General features: G+C 33.1%; 1 pseudogene; it reads left to right on the top strand.

The window, feature by feature from the left end:
• Positions 1–11,719: 11,719 nt before the first annotated feature.
• LOC140802304 (uncharacterized) lies at positions 11,720–12,895 on the top strand (annotated as a pseudogene).
• The last annotated feature ends 5,536 nt before the right edge of the window (positions 12,896–18,431 follow it).

Here is an 18,431-nt window from a genome sequence, read left to right as displayed (position 1 = left end):
ACGAACTAAGAACAGTGATCAGTGCTCTTAATTAATAGAGACTTTTAATCCAAAATTACTTGGTACTAATGACAAATATAAGCAGTTCTTACCAAAAGTAATTTAGGTTTAGGGCCCCTTTCAATGTCAAATAGACTGACCTCGACGACGACCCCATCTATATATCTATTTCCATTATATAGCTATTTGCTCGATCCATTGGCTAAATGGTTTATTTAATTTTATTTTTGTATCGCTCCTATGCATTATACTTCTACTGTAGATGAAGAATGATTTGCAAACTAATTCTCTTTATGATCACATTTAAAACTATATACCAGAACTCATGATAGCTTGCAAAGAAAGAGTATAATTTGCTGCGATCATTTGTTATCACACACTGTTAAGGCCTGTCTAATAGGCGATTCACTCTTATTAATCAGGGTTTAGCCCACCATTATTCTCTCAAAAGAATACATTACGTATAGAAAGTGCACACTATTTATATAAACAAATATTTACATAAACATAAGCATACCATAACCAGAATTTGCATTTAATACAGCTTGCGTGTGATTTAAATTAACCATGATTTTTTCGATATTTGCAAATCAATTAATCTATTTTACTAACAATTAAGTTACAAATAGGTGAAAAAGCAAATTTTTTTTTTAAAGGTGTAGTTATGCCTAAAAATTAAACTATCTCTTTTAACTTTTATTTGTATCACTTTTTCTCATGTGATTTAAATTAATGTAAAGCTATTAACTTTTTTCATCCAAACTAATAGAAAAGTACAAACTATTGTAATATCCTTTAAGGTTAATCTTCTACCTATTTTTCTAAGATGATTAACTTTTATTTTCTTCCATGATCATATATTTAAAAGGAGGTACATTACGATAATCATAAAACATCTATCTTAGATAGGAGAAGATATAAGATGTTAAAAGTGTATTTTATTTTAAATTTGAAGAATAAAATAGCATGAGTAAATTTAATAGAATGAGAAGGACAATTATGATATTTTTAATATTTATTACAATGAGAAATTTCTCTCTAATAATGTTTTAAATTTCTTTTCTACTTTCTCTATTAGTTGGATAGAAAAGTTAGCATTTTCACATTAGTTTGAAACATATAATTAAGGATAAAATGATAGAAATAAAAGTTAGATAAGGATAGTTTAATTTGTAGGTATCCTTCTTTATCTCAATTGCTTAGACTGGTCCATTTTAGAGGACTTTATAGGTGTCATCCAATTAAGCAACCACTTCTTTTCTCACCTCCCAATTAGAAAACGTAATACTTGTCCAAGAGCCATTGGATCTCCCTGCCCAATTAAATTCCTTACCTACAATGTTTATATCAGCAGGGTGAAATGACTAAAACAACCTTCCCAACACCACCACCCTTCCTAGGCTCTCCAATTATAGGGTTCAAACGTGGAAGTACTTCAGGAACAGCTACTCATGGTTGATAGCTACATAGCAACAAATACTTTCATCAGAATGATTGTGACCATGCATTTTTGCCCTCGATCAACTCCCTGCTTCATATTCCATTCCTTTCAGATCATTATACTTGTCACAGAGGAGAAAATGAAAGTTGAAGAACTCTATATTGGCACCTTCTCAGGAAGCTAGAGACCAATGAAATTAGTGGGGTACGTGGGGCATGCATGGATGGGAAGGGAGGTCTCAAAATAGCCTCTACATGATGTTTAATTTTTTTTAAGATAAATTGTACTCTTTTCTTCTTGTGATTAGGTCAATATCGTAAAATCTTAATGTATTTATCATTTAAGCACTTAATCTATTGTGACGTGGATAAACTTTTTAATGTATTTAAAATAATATCGATTGAACTTCAAGGATAAAAATATACCAAATATGTTAAATAATAATTTTTTTTTGTTAATTTAAACTTTGATCGATATTATTTTAGATGTATTAAAAAAATTTATCCAATCATCTCAACTGTCCTTGCTGAGGATCTTTAAATTTTACCTTCGGTTTCATCAAATATGCTAAAAAAAAAGATAACAGTTGTATTTCAAAGAGGTAATTAAGTGCTTAAGTTAAAAGTATAAATAATTTCACTTAGATTCCTTAAACTATTACTATTTTCTACATACATTTTTTGAATTTTTTTTTACCGCATACATCCAAACAGTTTTTTAGTTTAAAGACTCATATAGTTACTTATTTTGTTAGTTTAAGGGATACATATGAATATTTTTCTTAGTTTAGCGAGTATGTGTAGGTAATAAAAAATTTAGAGAGTGTATGTAGAAAACAGTTATAATTCATGCCATCTAAGTGAAATTATACCTTAAAAATAAATTAGAGTTTTTACTCATGCAAGTTAGGGTATCAGTCTACTTCCATACTAATACAAAGGAAGATGCAACTTCTTTGTACACATGTTAATTTGTCATACTAATACAAAGGATTCTTAATAGGCAACTAACTATATATTATGTTTGCTTCTACACAATACTTCTTTTATCTACTCCTTTTTATGCTCAAAATATATTTTGTTCATACTTAAAACTGTTAATAGATTGAGTAATAGAAACTGGTCTTGTTTGTGTTATTCAAACTAAACCAATGATTGATTCTAAATAAAGGATTTTTCCGATGTGCTAGAATTTTTCAAAATAAATACTAAAAGCCATCCCTAAAATATACATTTCATAATTCTACTAAATAACAAACTCATCTATTAGTTCAACTATGTACACATGCCATATTTGTATGGACAAATAATATAATAGGATATGTAGCCCAACATTGCAACAAAATAAATAGTAGAAATAGAGACTAAATGGCAGTTGGTAAGATCTCTATTATAACATCATTTTGATATGATCATGCAATTTTACCATGATAAAAAACTCACGTCAATGAACATGCTTAGGCTACTTTAGTATTTCAGTTCAAACTTACATCAAGAATTCTTTTAAATGAATCATCATTTCAATCAAGTGGAACAAAATTTATCCAAATCCTTTGTATGGCCTATTATTTAGATAACATGCGAACAAGACAATGAGATAAAAGGTCTCTATCCAACTTCACACTATATATTTTTCAGTTGATAGTAATCTATACCACGTAATTTTTTCAAAGCATGCTTATCGTCATCATGTATGATATCAATGCTGAGTAATAAAAATTCAATACCTTACAAATTTGAATCATTGAGCTCGAGAATATTATTGGTTTTGGTAATGTCTCCATCATATCGAGTACTCCACTAGGCTTGATCTCATTCTCAGTTAGGTTTAGAGGTGACTAATTCGATATTTATGGGCAAATATCAATACACCTTTAAAAATTATAATCTTAATCCAACAGCTATAATAGTTAGTTTTCTACACGTTTTTTTTTCTTCTTTCGTTAAGATTTCTCTTTTAAATATAATTATGCTTTAATTATAGGAGATATCATTTAATATTAAATAATTTAAATTTGATTATTTGGAGATAAACTTCAATTTAAATATAATTCTCTATTTCTATCTATTAAAATTTAATTTAAATCAATCTTAAACTAATGGGAGATATATGCAAATAATAAAAAATAATCAAAAAGATAAAATGTAATTAAATTTTCATCAAGTTAATTATAAAAGATATCAATACCCTTATTTTGATATATATACATTACTCTCAGTTAATGATATATATGTCTTTTACTTAATAAAATATTAAGATAATATAATTGTTAAAAAATAATGTGTAAGATTATATATCTAAAAAAATTACCTGCTGAACCGGTAATATCTTTCATTCCTATTATACTCTTAACCGTTAGATCTTCATCAAATTGATTGATAAAGAATTAATTCTATTGCATGGAAGAAACCCTCATATTTATGAAGAGCAAAGACTAATATAGATGGAGTAATTGTGAGGTACGAAAAATTCATTTGAACTATTCATTTAATTTTGTGAGAATAATCATGAAAAACTACACTATTTTAATGTTAGTTCAGATAATTACTATATTTCCCAGGTTTTTTTTTATTGTTCGTGTTTCATATAGTTATTATAGATTGCATAGAATAAATAATTTAATTATTCTAGCAAGACAGCAATGTGATAGGGTATTTAAGTTAGTAATTTGCATTTTTCACATTGTTTTACATATCCCAACAATTTAAATTCCCAGACTAAAGCAACCTAGTTTTATTGGGAATTATCCCATCGGATATATCCTCTCTATTATTACTTAAGAATTTGGTGACCATTCAAACTAACCTTTTATTTACCTCTCCTCATTCAATAGCGAAAATTACATAACGTTGGTAGTAATAATCTGATTCCAAAAAGTCACAATTCTATGACATTATCTCCAGAATGGATGCACCATTTCGGGTCTAACCAAATAACAATTTCAAAGTGAAAGGCAGGTTTAAACTTGACCCGTGCGTGCGAACCGAGTCGATACTCACTTTATAGCCAATTTACATCTTTTACGTACAAAATAGGTACCCTTTTTGGGGCCCAAAATCCATAAGAAGTTTGACACTTATATACCATATTAACATTTCTCAGATATTCAATATGGTATTAAACTTATTTCTCTTTAATTTTTCATTGCCATGATACCCACTTTAGAGCCAATTTATATTCACTTCTCTTAATGGATTTGACTAAGTGAATATATGATAATAAAATACTCTTTGAGCTAAATTAATTTCATCATTAAACCATCATTAATAATGTGTGGGCTCCACTTAAAACTTAGCTCAATACATAAAATTTCCAACATATAATATTATTGATAATTAACTAAAATTTTTGGTTCTTGAAATACCAACTATTAGTATTACTTAAGAAATTTCTATGATATGTGTGTTTTGAGTAGTTGAGAAACTTTAGTTTATGTATGAGAAGCGATTTATGCTAATTAATTTAGATTGGAGATCTTGTTCATCAGTTGAAAGGAGGAAAATATTTATTAAAATATGTCATCCTACCTAAATTAAATACCTCACTCAAAATAATTTAGTTTAAATTTTGAATCTTATCTATGTTGTAGAAATCAATATTAATAGTTGACTTCCTATCTTTTCACACGATCTATCATTTTTAGTAGATATATAATTTAATAGCCTAAGGTTTTGAGACTAAATTAACTAGTTGGACAAGTAATGTGTATAATGATAATTTTATCTCTCGATAAATTTGAAGGATAAAATCTCATTTCAATAATTCTTTCGTTCCATTTGAATCATTGCTCTACAAAGAATAAGTTCCAATTAGTTTGAGGCATGTTTGATTGCTGGGAAGTGATATTGGGAAGTTAAAATCTTGAAGAACTTATTTCTTAATGAAAACTTGACACTTCCTAATATTTGGTGACACAGGGTTTCTACTTTCTATTATCTAGTTGAGAAAAATAAAAAATAAAGCTAGAACTTCAAAATAAAAACAAAAGCTTTTGTATTCCATAGTTGTCTAAAATTCTTTATTTATATGCGTCTCCTTTTAAATTTTATGTTTGTGAGTATATTCTTTAAAAGCCTTAGTTTTTGCAATATGTTTTCTTTAAGTTTATTTTAACAAATATAAATTAAAATATTTAATAACTTAAAATATATAAAATATAATGATCATTAACTGAAAGAATATATAATAAAAACAAAAATAAGGTCTTTTATGACTTTTTAAGTCAAATTGATGAACTTTTAATGATTTATTAGATTTAATGAAAATGTATCCATGTGAAAAGGATTTTAAAGCAGATAAATATAAATATTTATAGTAGGGGTATACATGTACGGAAATAATTTGGAATAAAGAACTTATTTGAGAGTAACTTAGAAATAGGGGAGGAAGGTTAGAACATGGCAGATTGGTAAATATCTGATACAGTAGACGTTAAAGGGTGGTGGTGAACAGCCATAAGGTAGGGTGGCTCGTGGAAGTGATAGTGGCTAGCGTTTAGAGGTAAGTTAGAACTCTAAAGTAGATTTACTTTTAGAAAAATAAATAATTATAATTTATTTCTACTCCTAGATTATTTTACTCTCACTCCTAAGATAAACTCAATATTAAAATAATTTCTTAATACTCGAATGGATGATTAAACAAAGAAGCTCAACCCCTCTATATATAGAAGTCAGGTATAATGAATTATATTCCGACTATCCTTAAAGGCTTATACGACTCAAACTATGAAGCTTGTAAGATTTTATTGGACTTGTCTTAGAGATTTACATAATTTAATTGGACTTGTCTTAGAGGCTTACATGATTTAATTAGACTTATCTTTGAGGCTAATATGACTTACTTAGTTTGTCTTAAGAGCTTACATAAGAGATAATTATAAATTAATTAAAAGATAAATAGGCTCAATCTATCAAACCCAATGTTCTTATGATGTTATCTGACCTTACCCACTTTGCATTAATCCATCATATTTTTGACCACCTTGTCCCCAAAGTGTCCATAGTGGTTTCCATACCTTTCATCACTCTTGAATTGCATGTCATCAATCTTTATATGGGTCTCATCTACCACATGGAGGAGGGTCCCATGGTGGGTTTTGCTTTAGAGCCCCTAGGTGTCGGTGGCTCGAGCCAAATTCTAACCACGAGTGATTTGAGCCAAAGTCTTAGTGCATGCGGTTTAGGCCATGGTTCGGGTGTAGGTGATCCAAAGAAGGTGTTGGTGGTAGTGGCTTGGACTAAAAGTGCCTATATCGTTGCCGATGGAAAACTAAGGTTTTGACATTTTTTTTCATCACATCTACGAAATATGACAATAGGGTCATCGCTGGGGGATGCACTAGTGTCACATCAATAGTGGAAATGGTTTGTAAAGATCTACCACAATCGGAGGTGGTGCTTTGGTCACGTTTAAGCCAACACTTTCCTTCCTCACAGTTTGGACTTTCTTGCTATGGGGAAGTTGGTTCCGCTATGGCCGACGGCTTTGTTAGTGCAAGGGGGTTGAAGGCAGCTAGTAAGACATCGGCTAAGGCCTAGATCGAATCCTTGATGGCAATTTGGATCTCCTTCAAATTCTCTTCAATTTGACCAAATTTTGTAAATATCGTCTTCGCCCACGTCGGTGGCTTGTAGATGACAGTTGTTGGTGGTGCCAAGGAAACCTCCATAGGGATGGAGATAACTTCTTAGTCCTCCATGGCCATGATCTCCCCTAGGTTAGCTTTGGATCATGTGTTCACCAACGTCCGAGGAACATCAACTTTGGAACCACTAGTATAAATCAGATATGAACCGATTTGGATGTAAGAAAATTATGAATATTTGTATGGTGGTAGCTTTGAAAGTTAAGGTTCTAATGGTTTAATTTTATATAAATCGAAGGTTGACATGAAAAAATATTAATAAAATAGTGGAGGAAGATCATAACGAGATAAATTGGTAAATATCCGATGTTGCAACGGTCATCGGAGGGTGGTGAACAGCTAAAGGTGGCGGTGGACGGTCGTAAGGTAGGGTTGCTTGTGGAGATGATAGCTAGGGTTTGGAGATAAAATTAGGGTTCTAAATTAGATCTATTTTTAGGAAAATAAGCATCTATAATTAACTTACTTCTACTCTTAGATTATCTTACTCTTACTCCTAAGATAAACTTAAGACTAAAATAATTTTTCAATGCTTAGATGCTTGCCCACTCCTTCTATATAGAGGTTGGATATAATGAATCTTATTTAGACTAATCCTGAAAGCTAATACGACTTGAACTAAGACTTGTCTTACATAGGCTTACATGACTTAATTGAATTTATCTTAGAGACTTACATGATTTAATTTAATTTGCCTTAGAGAATACATGACTTAATTGGACTTATCTTTTGAAGCTTATATGATTTAACTAGACTTACCTTAAAGACTTACATAAGGGATAAATATAAATTAATTAAAAGATAAATAAATTCGATCTATCGAACTCAATGTCCTCGTAATGCAATTCCACACATCAATTGAGCTAAGAATAGGAAAATCCTATAATTTAGGGAAAATCAAGTAAATGACTTTTCAACTCACTTCGGATAACCAAATAGTAAAAGTGAGTTATTTCCTAAAACTATCCACTTTACTTTCTCACTTCTCTGCGTCGACATCCACAAGAGAGATAAATAAAACTCCAGTTGGACACACTAAGATTTTGCACCGAAATATGACCCAAGTAAGTTTTTGACTAAACTAACCTTTTCTTAACTTTTTTTTGGTCAAAATAGACAAGACTCAAAACTTAATATAAAAGGAGTCTATTTCAACATAAATGCTAATAAAATGCTTTACTTATCGGTATTTTATCTAAAAAGAAGAAGTGCTGATAAGTTCAGCTCTTATTCTGATAAATAAGCCGTTGTTTGATCACCATTTTATATCATATGTGGTAAGAAAATAAAAAGCAATTAAGTTTAAAATATAAGTTATTTTAATAGATAAAATTTAGAAGAGAGTTAGAATGGTCAAAAGTTCCCCTATCAAATGTAACCATACTAATCCTCCTTTCTGAGGCAACCTAGTTGACTAATAATCAAAATGACAACGCCACTCCATACGGCCCGTACATTAAATCTTCACGACAAATTAAAGAGCCCAGCTCTACCATTTTGACTGCAAAAAATAATACACATCTACTATGCTCTCCTCGATAATATATGCGAAATTTGCATAAAAACACAGCAGGTTTTTACTTTTGTTATGTCCATTTTTAGATTTCTATAAGGATGATCTATTTTTCATCTAAGCTTAACCTTCTATTATTTACTGCTTATTAAATATTGATAAGACAATATAAGAATAGATAAAAGTAATTCATACTCTCTCTTTTTTTCTTCTTATTCTTAATCCTTCTTTTTCTCTATATAAGTTTTTTTAATCGCTCTTTAATTAATAAAATAAAAGATTAATTTGGAGACAATAGTAAGATAATAGGATTAATTAAATAACAAAACACTAGATCTATAATCAATCTTTCAAAAAGAAAATTTTGTTTAATTTAAAATGATTGGTCTTCTCTAAAAACAACTTAATCTATGTTGTAAAAAGCTACAGGATCTAGTTACAGATAATGTAAATTACTAAGGTATTAATATTATAAATATCTCTAAAAGGTTTGAATAAGATAGTATCTATCCCACTCTGTTCATTCTTCTTTTTTAGACAGTATTTCATAGTTAAATTACAAATTTTATAAATGAACTATAAATTTTGTATGGCGACAAGGGAAGCCATGACGAACAGGAATGCACCATCAACCCCACGACGCGAGTCTACCCCCATGAACCCACCGCCACCGGTTCAGAATTTGCAACCATAAGAGCCGCTGCTGCCACCACCCTATGGGCAGAGACAAGTAAGGATGGTTCCACCAGGCCCAATTGCAGGTGAGCCCATCCAACGAGCGAACCACTATGGAGATCACCTTGGAGATCTGGATCTGTGGGCAGGGCAATACGAACTTGAACCACGACGAGTTAATCAAAAATCGAAGGAGGGATCATCAACCATTCATGGTGCATCCTCCTCTGGTTAGACAAGGACTTGGACTTTATCCGGATCGAGACAAAGGCATCCGTGGGCAAATCATGCATCTCAAATTCCCCAAGTTCAAAGGTGGCAATTCGATCAATTGATTGTATAAGGCGGAGCAATTCATCGCATGCCAGGATACAGCGGAAGAATACAAGGTGACGCTTGCGAGCTTCCACCTTAAAGATGCGACGCTTCATTAGTTTTGAGCAACCAATGCTAATGAGGCTATCGAAACTTGGGCTGACGTTTGCGCCGATATCATATGAATTGCAATTAGAATCTCATAGTTAATTTACGAATTATGTACTTATATTTACTAACATTCTTTATCTTCTTCTTTTTTTCACTAAAAATAAATGGTTGTCTTTTTTAAGTACTATAGCACTAATTATCTCTCTTTTTAAAAAATTGATCATAGCATTTGATAATTTTAGCTCTTTCAATTGAAAAAAAAAATATCATGTACACTTAAAAATTTATACCTGATAAAATAAAATTGTTCAATGCATTAGAAATATATTAGTGAGTATGAAATATCTTCAAAAGTTTAAATAAGGTACCATCTCTCTTACTTCTCCTCATCTACCTTCTTTTATAATTATCGTTCGTAATTTATTCACAAAATTCACAGTTAACTTACAAAATTTGTTTACTTTACTCTTCTTCTACTTATTATTTCATATTCACTCATCCATTACCTTATTTCTTTTGAATGAGAAACTTGTAGTGTTGTTTCTAGTGGAGAACATAAGTAAAGATATTCTTTTAACTCTTTCAAATGAAAAATAATTTAAAAGAAAGTTGGTGCTATAAGTAGTTAAAAGAAATTGAAAGAACAAAAAGAATCAAATATTATAATTAGTCTTTCAAAAAGAGAATATTAGTACTATGAATAACTAAAAGAAAGAGACAAATAATTATCTTACTATATGATTTCATATTAGGTACACACGCATTATATTATAAGACTAAATTTTATAAGTAAAATACAAATTAAAGTTATAAAAAAAGTGGACGAGGAGAAATAAAAGAGATATTAACTTGTTTAAACTTTTGGAGTTATTTTATAATTATCAATATTTTTCTAATTCTATATAAACATCTCATGTAAGCTTGCTCCCATATAGTTTGATTCACAATTGTCACAAATGCTTATATTTCATAAGCTAAAAGATATTTGTATACCCCTATATAGGTTACTAATATTAAGGAATTTTGAAGTTGTTCATGTTAATAAATGTAAAGGAGAAAAGTCGCAACTTCTTCGAGTTGTATATTTATTTAGTGAAAAGAGAAGAAGGAGGAGAGGCAAATAAGGACACTAAATATAACTACAAAATTTATAAATTACTAGAAAATTCATATTAAGGAGAAAAAGAAGAAGAAAAAAAAAGCAACAGCAACACCGATAGAAGAAGAAAATAAAATTACGAGTCACTTCTCTCAATATTAGAGTGTCCCATTAATATTCTACGAGACTTTAAATAATATAAATGCAAATTTGAAAAAAAAAACTCATAATGTGTTTTTAATGCAAATTTCTCGTATTATTTTCAGATTTTTCTTTTTTTCTTTTTTCTGAAAATAAAGCTTGGGGAGGGGGGGGGGGAGGACGTAGCGGTAGACTTGAAATTAGAAGGGCATTATCGTCCATCTAAAGTAAAATTGGAACAGGCGCTTCCGCTGACGTCAGAGATCTCCTCGGAGATCCACGTCCCTATCACCGCATCCACGCGTCCCTCCCTACGCACTCATAATAGCAACCTAGCGACCACCCCCGCTCCCCTTCGTCCCCTTATTCGTCCACGTGTCCTCCCCTCTTCTCGAACCACCTTGCTCCCTCCCCTCCCAGATTTCCAAATCTGCCCCCCGCTTTTTATTCCAAATAAAGCAACCACCACGGGCCCCACTTCTCGCTTCCCAACTCTCCCACCCCTTACGTGTTCCTTTCCTGTCCCAAAGCATGTAACACTCCTCGCCCTCCCATTGGTCCCTTCTCGCATTCCAATCCCTTCTCTGCCCTTCACGTGCTCCCATGTAAGGCTCTCGCCACGTGTCTGTTCCGGCCAATCGCCGCGTGATGCGGGAACTACACGTGTCCTCCTCCGTCCCAGTGTTATATCAACTCTGCTGGCTTCCTTCCTTCCTCTCAAAGGCGAGTTTTTTTTCCCTTCTTTTTCTCTGGCAATCATTTCTTTGGGCGGTGGTGGTGCTGGTGCTGGTGGTGGTGATGGAGAGGAGAGGAGGTTGCTGCATCGCGAGGTTCGGGGGACGCTGACGTGGCGTGGAGAGTGGGGAGGATAATGCTGCGGTTCCGGCCCATCGCTCCGAAGCCAGCGGCGGGGTCCGGCGCCGGAGCTGAAGTGGCGGCAACGGGAGGCGGCGGGAGGAGCAAGCGGAAGGCAACGGGCGGGGGAGGGGGAAGGGAGGGGAAGAGAGGAAGGAAGCCGAAGAAGGTGGAGTCGCGTGGGGAGGAGACGGCGGAGAAGGAGGAGAAGTCGGCCTCGTCATCCTCGTCCGCGCCGAGTTCGATGACGGATTCGAGCCCGATCGTGACGCTGCCGCTCATGCCGGAGACGCCGGATAGGAGGGACGCATGCCCCTCTCCCCCGACACCAGCCGCGGAGTACGAGCCGCCTCCGTGGTTTCGGCGGGAGCCTTTTTCCACCGCCTCCGTGGTCATCCCCCGCCCGCTCCGCCCCGCAGCGTCCTGGTTCACCGTGGAACGTGTGACCGCTACGTGGCAGGACAGGGAAGAGGGGAGCCAGATGAAGTCGGCTCTGGAGGAGGACGAGTCGCCGGGTTTCACCTCGGACGAGTGGGGCCGCGTGACGTGGACGAACGAGGCGTACAGGAGGATGGTGTTCGCCGTTGGAGCGGCGGCGGAGGAGCAGCACGTGAGGGTGGGGCTCGTGACGAATGGGATAGTGCCGGCGTGGGGCACATGCGGGGGGTTCACATGCCGCGCGCGCGTGCGGTACGCTTGCGGGAGGAAGGGTAGGGGCTCACTCGCGGCGCCGTGCGACGTGTGGCGACTCGAAGGCGGCGGCTACGCGTGGCGGCTCGACGTCAAAGCGGCGCTCAGCCTCGGCCTCGGCTTTAGCTTGCACTAGTACCACGAAGGGGTACATAAATGCCCAAAAAAGAAAAAGAAAAAAAAAAGTGGTGTACCAATAAAAGAAAAAAAAGGAAGAAAGGAGCGGGTGAGATTTGTAAATATTTTCTTACTCGATCCTGTCCGGTTTTATAACGCTTTCGTTCAAGATCTATCTACCTTCATCGTTGTGGATTTTGTTTCCTCTTTTCCCCCCTTCTTTTGGGGTCTGAAGTAGTGATCGACTGGGTAAGGTATCAACTATCAATAAGATTTGTACTTAATTCTCCAGGACGTGGCTCTTCATGATGGATTCAGCTCCTTGTGATCTTCTCACAACTTGCCTAATTGAGGTGACTGTTTGAATTTATGACACCTTTCCTGTGAACTTTTTATTAGATCATTAGTGGCTAGTGAGTACGTTTCTTATAGAATTTATGACACCTTTTCTGTGCTCTTCATGGTAAATTCGTCTTGATTAATTGCAGGAAGAACCTCTATTTTCTAAAGATCTTCTACTCTTCTATTACATTGCTTGGAGAACATATATATATATATATATATATATATATATATATATATATATATATATATATATATATATATATATATATATATATATATATGATGTTCTAACCTCAAAGACATGGATTGATAGATAGATTGGTGTGCTTTCTTTTGAATCGCTTTGCAAGATTTGAAGATAAATGTGTTTGATTTGTTGAATGACTTCATGAACTCGAGGTGAGATAAAAATTTAGTTTGCCTCCTGGGATCTTGAGAACAATGAACTGGTTGATGATTTCCCTTACATACATTCAAGAATCTTCCCTTTTCTTCCAGATTATGGTGCTGAATCATTTTGTCCCCATAAAGTAGTGGAGAGATGATTCCTAAAGAGTCTAATTGATCAGGTGGAGTCTAGTATTAATTAGCGGTCAGTCTAATTGATATGAGCTTTTGGGCCATATCATTGACCAGGAAATGAGTATTCCAAATTAAGGTGATTTAGAGTGAGGATTATTCTGACTTGATCATAGAGTTAATTTTTATCTTGGCGATTGGAAAGCAAATATATGAGGATGAAATAGCAATTGATTTATGTCTGTTCATCAATTTTTAGTTGCGGAAATATGTTGTTAAAAACATCTGAACAATATAGATCACAATGTCGTACTATTATTGCATGTCATTATAACAACATTTGTTATTGTAATTCGGTTACATGCAATGGTGCATGGATTAGTATTAAAAATATATACAATAGATCATTGAGCCATGTGGTTTCTCCATAATAATAATGTTCTAACCCTTTAGCCAGTGTTTGATTGCTAATCATTTGGCTTAAGAAAGAATCAAAGAATTAATAGAAATAGACCCATAGAGAATCTACAATTCATATGATAACGTACTTGTAAGGTATTGCGTCTTACTGGTAGATTAGGATTTGGAGGAAAGTTATACTATTAGTTTGGGGAGATTGACAGGAAAGACTAACAACAGGAATGAAAGATTCGAAAATACTTGGTTGGATAGATGTACTATCAACTGATGTACTTGATATTTTTTAGTATGCTACTACTATATAATATCACTGGCATTCATAAAATAAATTTACAAAAATTAATCCAAGTTAACCAATAAACATGATGAAATATATCTATCAAGCAAACTTCTTGAAGCTTATCTTCTATAACAAGGAACTCACAATATTTAGTAACGAAGGGCAAAAGATTGAACTGATCTTATCACATATATAACCTGCAAAAATATAGTGTTATTTAAAATTTACTTGGATGGCCTACAAATATAGTACTAAAGAGATTAATTTAAAATTTTGTGTTCATATATCATTAGCATAACTCCGGGAAGAGGTGTCTCTGGATAACTTTTGCAGTTCGTGAAAGGCATGGAAATTGCCTTCTTCTGGAAGTGGCCGAGTTTATATTATGTATCTTTCTGAAGCCAGTAATGATGCACATCACTCAAAAGTGGGGTAGCCGCTTGTACTATATGTTGTCCTAGCACTGTTGAAGGTGAAGCTACTGTCTTCCTACATGGCCTCATGGCACTGCATGAGTTAGATCTTTGCTGGGGCTGTTGATTGTCTCATGGTTGTTAAAATTTGTCAAACCTTACTGAGTTCTCCAACTGGAAGATCTACTCTATATGGATTATCTTGTTTAAAATTATTATAGCTTCCTTCATTCGCAGGGTTGGTGATACTCTTGCTTATGAGCTTGGCAATCTTGTTTGTCGAGATCTCGTATGAAATGGACTGATCTATCTTCAGATTAGTTTGTACCAGCTTTTTGAACGAATGAACGGATGGTGTCTACGGACTTTGATTAAAAAAGAAAGTGGGGTAGCCATGTTTATCCATCATGGTCAATGTTGGTTGGTAGGAGTTGGAAAGCGAAGTAATTAAATGAGGAATGAGATGCAGGCTGCTGATAGTCATTGAATTTTCTTTTATATATATATAAGTCATCTGTAAATATGTTAAATGGGATAATTTACTTAGAACTATTGCTCATTTTTATATACATCCTTTAAAATTTTTATTTGGTACACAAACCCCTAAACAATAGAACGCCTCTCAAATATTTCTTTTATTAGTCTTTTATTACTTTTTTTTATTAATGAGTAATGACTCATACGATGATCAAATTTGTAATATTTATATTCTTAACTTTTTTAGAGAAGAAATAAAGAGAGATATTAATATATCAAAATACCATTATAAGTAGAGCGGTGGTTTTGTCATTTTATCGTTTTCATTAATGTCCGTCGAAGGGTCAGAAGTTTCAATAGTTTAGGAGGATCTATGGGAACTAAAAAAGTTTAAAGATATATATAAAAATGGGCACTAGTTTAGAAGATTTAAATAAAATTATTTGAAAAAATATCGGGCATAATAATTTGCAAGATAAATTTTGCTATATAATACATTAGCAAACATGAACGGAAATCAAAATCCATGTTGCTTGCAAACAAGAGCTACTTTGTTCAGTGAAGCGCCTTTCTATAAGTAATACTCACTTTTTTCGCCATGCATCTGTGTTTGTTAATGTGATCGTAGAGTGGAATTAAGTTGCAAATTATTCATTTTAAAAGAGAGGTAGTCACTGTAATTGATTTATTAATTCATAGAGTTATCTGCACTTTGGAGAAGCTGGGAATCTAAACATATCCTAGATTTGTCGAACTTTGTTTTTACTTTCTCTAGAGAAGTGGGAATTTGTCATCGAGACACGAAAATACTCTGTCAATAATAATCGACAAAATTCCTCATGTCGACCATAATCGACTTGTAGATTAATTTACACCTTTGATGTCACGTTCTCGATTTGGGAGCATGATATCCGCAAATCTTTAAAATAAAATTCGGAGAAAGATGATAGTCCAAACGAGAATCAGGTCCTAAGTGATAGTTGACACAACGAAAATATACTCGGTCCTCAAAGTCCTCTCTAATCTCGCTTCTTGATTTCCTAAAAGTTAATATATCATAATGAACTAGACTAGCAAGTAACAAAAATCAAATGCGATAAATAATAGAGAAACATGAATCATAATGATATATATACATTGTTTGGGAAAATAAATAGTTTTCTTATATCTTATTTCATTTCAAAGTTTCGAATATGCTAAATTAAATTATATGTCATTCATAATATCTTATATTGTGCTGGTAGGAAAACCCACAATATATAAATATAATAGTAGGTGAAAACCATAATTCATAAAGTATGATTTGAAAATTCAACTTCAAGTGTGCTCGTAACATGAATAAGAAGACACGAGTAATAACAATATGAGTAATAAAATAATAACATTTGCAAATTTTATTATGCAGAACCTCTCTCTCAATTAAATGTTATATTTATTTTTTTTAGATTTATACCCATAAATTCACATAATTAAAAGTCATCTTGAGATGACACTTAAGTTTTTTTTCTCATAGCTAATTTAATTATGATCATAAGGAGATATCACTGAGTGATAAATGCATTAGGTCTTTTCTTTTAGTCGATGAGAGAGAATAGAATCACCTTATTGAGGATTTTGGTCTAGCTTAAATTGTTTTCTAACTCTGCCGGAGTTATCAAAATGAGCAACACAATGATCAAGAATAAATCTATTCCTTGTGAAAGTTTAGGAAGATATAAAATTTCTAGACTAACTAGGTAAAGATAGATATGAAAAGTAAACGTTAAAATCTAAATCAAAGTCAAAGTTTAAATCCAAAAAAAACTAGGAACTCTACTCTACTGGGTTTAGAAGATTGGTTGCAAATTAAACTTAGAAAACCGAAACCGAGTAGCAAGTGTAAAATCAAAACCAAATCCAAACTAGGAAAATAAGTATTACTCGAATAATGAAAATAGAATTTAAGTCAAAAAGTAAAAATTAAGTAAAAGAAGAAAATATAAAGTTAATAATGAATAAGAAAAAGTAGGAGTGTAGCCGAATTCAAATCCAAATTATTTGTTATCAAATCCACCCTGAATGTGATTAATTCTGATCGGAATCTCAATTTTCTGATCTATTTAATAATGGGTAGGATTCGAGTCGAGTATTAGATATTACTCTAATTCTTATATATACAAAGAATCACAAGTCTCTCTCGCACTTCTATTATGTTTGCTTAATGGATTAAGCTTATGTCATTTTTAGTGAGATAATTAAAGTATTATGATGTAATTTTAGCTACTAAACTATCATAATTGAGTGTAAAATGTTGTGATTTATTTCTTTAGAAAAAGACTATTGTATTTTTTTTCATAAATTGTGAGAAATTCGAATATAATCCAAAATCTGATTGAATTTGAATTTGGCTCGAGTCTGACATGATCCATTAATAAATGGATCGGATATGGATATGACAATTACATATCCCTTTAAAATTTTATTTGAACCAGCATTCAATAATATTGAAGGGATATGGATTCAATTTTGGCACTTATCCGATCGAATCCAATTAGTTACACTCCTACTATAAACACAATAACTTTTTTAACATAAAAACTATACGATAAATACAATGACATAATTTCTTTTAACATAAAAAACCTCTCACTAAATAGAGGAAAAACCCACGGACCCAAGTAATCTCTCAAATCATTCTTTTTCATAATCAAACGTAGATATAACACTCTCAATAGTCAATTTTACCGTATGTCAGACTGCCACTTATTGAAATCATTCTCTTATTCAAACTCCTCGTTCAATAAACAACTTAGTAAAAGATAGATTGAATCCTCATTTAATTGTCCTTAACTGTTCGCAGATCAAACTCTCAAACTCATCGTGTCAATGTAGATTACTCAGTTCAACTCTTCCGATGCTTAATGATCAATATCTGAAGTAGCTAGCACACAAACATATACAGTAGCTCTCTTTATACATTGGTAGAAAGTATTCTGTGAGGGAACTAAGAACTCGTAGATGTTGAACTTGAACTTTCTTAAGTTCTCTTCAGATGGATGAAGTATCTTCATCCCTAATTCAGCTCCTGCTGATATGCTACAAGATGTAGTTGGTGATGACTAGCACTTGAACTAAAGCATTTCCTCACAATTGATAGGAAGATGAAAGCTTCAAATAAGGGATCCTTAGAAGGATGGATCACTTTGTTCTGCCTACAAATTTCTTTTATTGAATGTGGAGCCTCTCTAATTCATACTATAAACTCATCAAAGGAAATTACCAAGTTTGAATAGGTTTCTAAACTTTTATATGCCATTCTGCGCAATCTGTTTGAATCAGACTCAAATGGGTTCCCATCAAACTTATATTCCTTAAGCATTCCAATGCAAACTTT

Source organism: Typha latifolia, chromosome 15, assembly GCF_019914945.1.
Source record: "Typha latifolia isolate L0001 chromosome 15, TyphaL0001v2, whole genome shotgun sequence".
Classification (NCBI taxonomy): Eukaryota; Viridiplantae; Streptophyta; class Magnoliopsida; order Poales; family Typhaceae; genus Typha; species Typha latifolia.
The sequence above is the reverse complement of the archived record's forward strand: the minus strand, read 5'-3'. Positions and strand labels throughout refer to the sequence as shown.